The sequence below is a fragment of the Mixophyes fleayi genome, chromosome 5, assembly GCF_038048845.1.
Source record: "Mixophyes fleayi isolate aMixFle1 chromosome 5, aMixFle1.hap1, whole genome shotgun sequence".
NCBI lineage: Eukaryota > Metazoa > Chordata > Amphibia > Anura > Limnodynastidae > Mixophyes > Mixophyes fleayi.
The window spans coordinates 166,118,060-166,126,116 of record NC_134406.1 but is presented as its reverse complement, the minus strand read 5'-3'; the positions used below and the strand labels follow the sequence as shown (position 1 = coordinate 166,126,116).

The 8,057-nt window shown below is 41.5% G+C and overlaps 1 long non-coding RNA gene across 1 annotated transcript; it reads left to right on the top strand.

Annotated features, from left to right (window-relative positions):
* Positions 1 to 6,788: 6,788 nt before the first annotated feature.
* LOC142157762 (uncharacterized) lies at positions 6,789 to 7,672 on the top strand. Its single transcript, XR_012692612.1, has 2 exons — positions 6,789 to 6,836; positions 7,412 to 7,672. It is a non-coding gene; the product is annotated as an uncharacterized LOC142157762 (long non-coding RNA).
* Positions 7,673 to 8,057: the final 385 nt, after the last annotated feature.

The window sequence follows — 8,057 nt, the reverse complement described above, 5'->3', positions numbered from 1 at the left end:
TACGTAATTAGTGGCGCTATCTAAATAAATGATGATGATCACTAGGTGATGTAGATAATGTTGTTTATACTTAATTGCATTACAGGGTGTGTTTCTTTGGCAGAGTAAACCATCGTAAAAATGCCATGTTTTTAGTGTCCTTCTGACATGATTAGCCAGTCACACAACAAACAGCTCACACAACACTACATGCACCCTTATATAGTGTACAAATGTCACGTCCATCTGTATTTCTTGGTCCGATTATGGGCCCTTGGGACTAGCTGGAGCTGGACTGAATAAGAACCTAGCAGACTGGGTCATCTTCCTGCTCATGTTCTTGATGATTGTCTAATATAGCAGGGGAATGAGCAGTCTGCAAATGCGGCCAACACATCTGCTTTTGTAATGCAGGCCAAAACACTGGAGGCAAGACCTATCCTCTGGAGAGAAGTGTGTTGTTCGGCCAATGAACAGATCGCAGCAGATTTAAATAGGGTGTCCAAAACAACTATTGGCTGATCAGTTAATGTGATCTGAGCTGGTGATTCTGGTTGGTCTGGAATGATCACCTGACTGCATCCAAGCTGGGCACGCCCATGCAGCAGAACAAGCAGTGTGTGTTTTCCAATGGTGGTGTGGTTGACGGGAATGTTGCAGACTAACAGAAGGGGCCAGGGTAGATGTGGTATGACAGAGGTGGATGGGGTAAGTGCACGTAGGAACCCAATTTGACTCCATAACTATATGTGCTTAGTGCAATAAGGACATTAAGTAACATTTAAACAAGCGTTAGACTAAAGGATGATTGGTGTACCATACACTGTGCATTAGTACTATTCTTAAAGACAAATGCCTTATTAGATGTGTTTTAATTTTCTACAGTCAGAACGGTTCAGAATAGTAGCTACCAATACTTGACCTGTGCCATGATGGGAAATAATCTTAGGAGTATTTTGGCGCTATTTGCACCTTTCTTTTCCTGCTACTTTGTGTCAACTTACAGTTTACAAAAACAAAACTTTCTTTACAGGATCATTTTTTCAACCTATAAAGGCCCACTGTAGTAGTGGCACGCTTGATTTCAAAACATTTACTCATACAAACAAAGAAATACTGTGGCAAAAGCATTCTGAAGCTTAGCTTGATAAACTTCTTATTTAAGTCTTCTTGACCAAACCAGGAGCCTGAATCATTCTAGAAAGTTAAGGCAAAGTTACTAAGTCAGGCCAAACCATGTGGCATTGGAGGGGTATGTTTTAAAAATGGTGCTTGCTGATTCTTATGGGGGGGTAGGAGAGGTCCTAGATTAACTTTTAATTACAGTCTTCAAATAAGCTAACAAGTAGTTTGGAACAATATTAAGATACAGACAGTATGTAAGTTTTTAAACAAAAAGGGTGATATTTTACTACACTGACATTAATTCATGGTTTATAGAAGATTATTGTAATAAGGATCCTTTCCATTTATGACCCTGAATCAATCTGCCACTTCCTTTTGGACACCACACTGAAATTAGATACCTATTCCTTAAAGAACCTTCATGATTCCGGACGTTTTTTGGGAGGTAATCTTTTGCTGATACTTGATAACAAGTATTGCGTACAAATAACCATCATAGATGATGTAATATTAAATCTATAAACACATACTTAGTAATAAAATAAACAAATTTTATTAAACAATACATATTTTGTTATCCAAATATAAGATAATGTTTTAAAACAAAAACTATTATTTATTTTTTGGTTGGTTTTTTTGTAAGGAGTCTGAATGGGCTGGCTCCGACTCCTACTTCTTGTCACCCGTGATGTAGAGGCCTCAGATGAAGCAGGCAAACCTGCATGGGAAACGGTTTGTGTCCGACGAGGTGAAGGCTCATGGACAGGGGATTGGGAAGGGACCACGACAGGGGTTTGGGAAGGGACCACGACAGGGGTTTGGGAAGGGACCACGACAGGGGATTGGGAAGGGACCACAACAGGGGATTGGGCTAAGCCACAGGCAAAAGCTAAACACATAAGACGACTGTGGGCTGGGTCAAGGAGGGGGGACGCAACAGACCCAACAGGGAGGGGGGACGCAACAGACCCAACAGGGAGGGGGAAGCCACCAGCCAACTGGGTATGGGGGCTGGTGAACACAAAATCTGAGCTGGGTGAAGGGAATTTGGCGGAGGTGCGTTGGGAGTGGGCATGCAAGAGTTCACCCAGGAGTGTTTCGATATGTGACATAGATTGAGTTAAATTTGACATGTGGGTGTTGTGTGAGGTCATTAAAGAGGTGTGTGTGCTCATGAAAGTGGAGAGTGTGCTTATGAGACTTGTCATTTGCTGATCCGTGTGTTGGACAGTGCTCGCTATAAGTGCCAGGTGATCATTCTGTGCTTCTGTGGCGCAGTAAAGTCTTTGTGATGCGTCCGAGAGTGCCCGCTCCCATGAATTGTCACCTGGATCCACCTGATCCCCCTCCACATCACGGGCAACTTCAGAAACTACTTCAGTGGACTGCTGCTGGGAATCTGTAGAGAGATTTAAAACAAACACTAAGATATTTGATAAAAAAAATTGCCAACAATAATAATGTTACAAAACCTATTGAGGTACGCCTGAAGTAGCATTGGTCAAGTGTGAAATCACTTTTAATGTGCTTCCTGCCCTTTACAGTCACCCAAATGAGACTTTAGAATCTTTAATTTATTGAAATTATGCTCAAAACTGTATATATAGAGAATTTTTAGCTTCACAGTCTACATGACATTTCCTCCAATGTGATAGGCTAAGATATAGTGCAATCAAAGTAATCCTTCAGACACACCCAGAGAGTTTACACATTTGCTCAGACATATAGAAACATCTACAGTCAGTAACTAAACACACTCATCATTTTACCTAGTGGAGCGGAATCTCCTCTTCGGGGTGGGCTATAGCCAGTGTCTATGTCGCCCACCCCAACAATCTCAACAAGAGAAATAGCGGCCCTCGCACGCTCTTCAAGCGGGGTCAAGGAAATGTCCATTGGTGGCCCACCCCCAGTCCCGGGCGCATGGCGGTGTTGCCGTGCTAGTTTGCTTTTCAGCCTAGCTTTATAGTCTGCCCAGCTGCAGAATAGAAAAATATTAGGGTGTTAATTTTTTCAATTTTTTTAAGGTTAAAATCAATATACTCATCCAACCACATTTATTAATGCCACATTGTACACTAATGTCTTGGAATTTACAATTGTGGTTAATGTGCACAACTCATTATGTAAATGTGGCCAAGGCCCATGCTGCTTGGAACCATCACCTAAGGGCCTGATAGAAGAAAAGATTATACACACAAGGCTGCTTGTACATCACAGTTGGCTAAGTAATACTAACACAGAATGTACATACATATCTATATATATATATCTATATATATATCTATATATATATAGAGAGAGAGAGAGAGAGAGAAACAAAAGCAAATAAATACTACTCCACAGAGTTAGTCACATTCTATAGGCATTTTTTCTAAACAGTGGCTTTGTACCGTTTCTGAACCTCATGCACTTTTCGTCCATGGGGCGATATTTCATTAATCTCTAATGTAATTTGCTCCCAATGGCGGTGACGCTCCGGGCCCGTAATCTGGCGATCCCCCGAATGGAATCGCTGTAAAACCTCTCCCACTAAAACCTCTAATTCCTCATTAGAAAAAATTTTCTTACGCATAGCTGGGCGCCCGGGTGGCTGCTGCCCACTGGGGCCTGGGTCACACATATTCCTATTGGAAAGAAAATAAAATTAGGTTTTGGAAATGCAAACAATCAGGTGTCAATACAGATTTTATGCCCATCCACCCCCTTAAAAGTTTTAATTTGGGAAAGTACTACCTAGGCATAAAACACATGGACCTTATTCAAATCAACATTGTTGCTTCTATATTGATCCAACATTTACTTTGTCCACTGTATTTTAACATTAATGGTGTACAAATACTAGTTCAACATTCAGCTACTACTACCAGTTTCCATTTTTAAAAGCCTAACCTTGGTTAACACGTTTAGCCACATACATAAACTAATGATATCACATTACGTTTGTCGGAGTAGCAAGCCCTATATCGTGCTTCCAATATTACTTTGGTAAATAAAATCAGCCAGCAACACACTTAAATTTGTGCACTACAAATGCTATTTGTTAAGTAAGCGTCCCAATACATTTAAACATTTGGATGCATGTGTCCTTCAATGCAATAAGTCAGTTATTAGTGTGTGGGATATGGATAATTTAACAGTACTTAGCATTGTGTAAGGTACTAATGCATTCTTTTACAGTTAAATGTGAGGGCTAGGCCACTTCTGGTCACACTCTCATTACAGCTAGGACACACATTTTTGTACATACACAGATGGTTAAATGAGCAGGTACAAACGATTGGTATATAATACAATATATCTGACCTATTTATACTTACTTTTATATATTTGCACAAAAAGGAAAAAAAAATTAGATGACAACAGTGTGTAATGTTTGGGGTTGCCTGCAAAACAAAAAATTACGTTGATTAAAATGCAAGTTAATGTGATGTTATCAACAATGCTAACATCTAAATATTATTGAGTGCAAGATTGATCAGATAAAAATGATTATCTTATTGTAGGCTAATATACCATTAGTGCCATGTTAAAATGTGATGCCAAGGCCCCTTTTTATACAAGGTTTATGTCAACTAGGACACACATATTTAATTAAAAAAAAAAAAAACTACATTAGAAGAGACAAGCACATTGTATATATTACAATAATTTCCTTACTTTTGTTGTTACTGTTTGTTGTTTGCTTATTAGGCAAAGTATGTAAATGTTTTCACAGTTCAATGTGTCCTGTTCAGTCAAATCAGCTACTGAACAGGCAGTAAGGCAAAGCACAGGTGGGTTTAAATGGAGGTTTGGATTAATTAATAAACCAGGTGTACACTCTTCCTCCTAATTGCAATGCACAGAGTACTCGTCTCATCGTAGGGGGCCGCCATGTTCTTGGTGGGAAAAACACAGGTGTGTGAAAGATCCGCATGTGACGTGAGTTACGCCCATACGTGCTCTGAGAACCAATCGGAGCTCAGAATACTGCTGAGTTGGTTTCTGTGAGGAAAAATGAGGGCTAGCATTTTCGCGAGGCGTGAGCTCCGTGTCCTCACAGAGGCCATGGACAATGTGCCCTCTGGGCGATATGTGTCCAATGAGGGTAAACTGCGGGCATATCAAAGGGTCCGCAGACATTTACGACTGCGGTATGGGATACGCAGGAGCGTCGTCCAGCTCCAGAGGCGCTGGAGCGATCTCCGGCGCCGTCAGCCCAGGCTCCTTGATGACCTCCGGCAGGAGATAGTAAGAAGTGAGTTCTGTATTAATCGCAAAAACCATCACATGTGTACATATATATTTGCTATATGTTTGTAAATAAGTTCACCCTAATCACCTGACATGGCCTACATAACAATGTGCAAGCACACTCTAAAGGACATGCCCCTTCCAGTGCACCCAAAATGCTTTGCCTCCTGTCTTCTACATTTGTCTGCTGAGAATTTAATGACCTAAATGTTTGATTGTGAAAAATCTGACCATTAAGGGTGGGTTTTGGAATCAGCCATTGTAACTCTTGACCCGTGTGCTGTAGCTTGCTGGTCTAACCTTAAAATTTTTTTGTAGGGGCAGATGTGTTGTCATTATTTGGAAAAGATGTAAAAGCCAGGTTTCAAATTCCAAACACCTTAGTGTATAGACTAATTTTTAAAAACTCCCATAAGATGCAAACAGATTACAGAGTGTACTAGATATAGCTAATCAATCATTACTTAACTGCCTATTTTGACTATTGTAGACTGTGAGGTAGTCCCAACAAAGGATGATTTCCAAAATATACTCAACATTCTAAGATTTGGAGCTCCATCCACTAATTCTGTGATCATGTAAAGAGAGAACTAATTGACATCATTACCAGGGCCATGGGAGTTTGCTGACTTAAATTCACCTACATGAAAAAACATACTAGGGCCAAATTTGTTCAAAACCTAATTAGGCGGCCAGTAGTATGTTTAGGGAGTGTGGTAGACAACACATGCAAATATGGAGCAAGCCTCCAAACTCCACACATATGAAACAATAATCAGGGAGTTGAATTCCTGACCCCAGTGCTGTGAGAGCAAAGTGCTGACCACTAGGCCACTGCGATATTCCACAACTCTATGTAAAATACCAAAAATTGTGCAAGGTCATCATCATAATCATTTATTTATCCAGCGCCACTAAATCCGCAGCAATGTACAGAGATTCCATTCACATCAGTCCCTGCCCCATTGTACCGGGCCGACAAGTCATGTGAAATGCTTTGTGTTCATCTTGTTTAGCTCCTTGCATTGTTAGTAGCTAATATTTCTGGCTGCTGACAATGTAAAGATTATTAAATATGTATGATCACCTGATTGTCATAATACTATCAGTTCTTTCAAATGGTGATTGTGTTAACATGTCCTTTTGTTTATATTTCCTTTTCTCAAACAGACCGGGCACGCTGGGAACGCCGGCAACGCCGGCGGGCTGTGGTGGAGGCGCAGGCGGAAGAGGTGGAGGAGGAAGAGGAGGAAGGGGATGACCAGCAGCGCCAGCCGCAGCCACAGGAGGAGGAGGAGGAGCAGCCAGTGGCAGTGTCATCGGAGGAGGAGGAGCCTGTGCCGGTGCTAGTGGCAGTGGCAGCAGCTGCAGTGGAGGAGGAGGAGGAGCCGGTGCTAGTGGCAGTGGCAGCAGCTGCAGTGAAGGAGGAGGAGGCTGACCCGGAGGACTGGAGGAGGCAGCATCGGGCAGCCAAGAGGCAGTGGCCTTTGATGATAGTAAGTATTTTTGAAAAATGATGGACCTAATTTGATAAGATTGAGGATGTCCATTAAACTTGTACATAATCCCTGCTGTGACACATGTTAATTAAATGGTGACATAAATGCCACAGGTTTTACACATAATATCTGGCTACAAATTAGATGTACATTAAACACTCAAACCACAGCCAGAGCCATCTTAACACATGGCCACGCAGGGCAGGGCCCTAAAAAATGTTGCCGCTATGCTGGTGAACTTGTCAGCATATTAATCACTTGATTTTAAATTCCAATATCAACCAACATATTTGACTTCCTGTGAGTTATTGTGTAGGTAGTGGCCCATGGTAGTGCTTTGCCCTATAATGCTGGATAAGACAACCCTGTCCATGGCCCTCTCCCCGTGGCTCACCAGAATGTAGGACATTTATCCAAATGCCTTAGCAATGTCTAATGTGCGTCCAAATGTTTTTGTTGGCAGAAGCCTAACATTTGAAAGTAATGTAACAGTACACATCTCTAGTAAGTCCAGTCTGTTTGCCAAATTAGGTAGAGCTGTATATTTATTGTTTTCGTTTGGTTCCTTTCAGCACCTGAGGAGGAAGGTCAGAGATTGGTCACACCACCACCCACTCCGGCCCAATTGTTGGCCCAAATGGGCCACTTACTCGCCAATCTCGAGGCCACCTGCCAGCAACTGGTGCGATTGGTTGCCGACTGGAAGGCCACATTGGACTACTGGTCCTCTTTATTTTAATTTCTGTATTAGATGTAAATATTATAGTTTTTCCTTGTAAATATGTTGTTAATTTTGAGCCCTTGCCACATTATATAACTAATTTTCCCAAAAACCTTGGTGTGTGTGTCTTTATTCATCTCATTACACAACATGTGGGTGTAAGGCTACAAGAGAATGTATTTAAAATCCTAAATGTGCTACATTTCAGCAAGATAGATTGTTTCTAAAATCATTGCTGTAGTATAAAAGGTTTAGATTTGCTGTTTGCATGTCATCCAAAAGGAACGTGTGCCCTCCACCAACAAGCCACCCCTGTAAGAGGTATGCCATCTGTAGGCCCTGTGTGCAAGACATTCCAAAAGATCAAATGCCCTAGCTATTTCACAACTTCCCCAAATCATGTGTCATTGTAGTGATAGTCCAAGGTTACGTTCCAGTGTCAGAGCAAAGCCAGTCACACATTGAAGAGAACATGGAAACATGGAAAGTGTACCCAG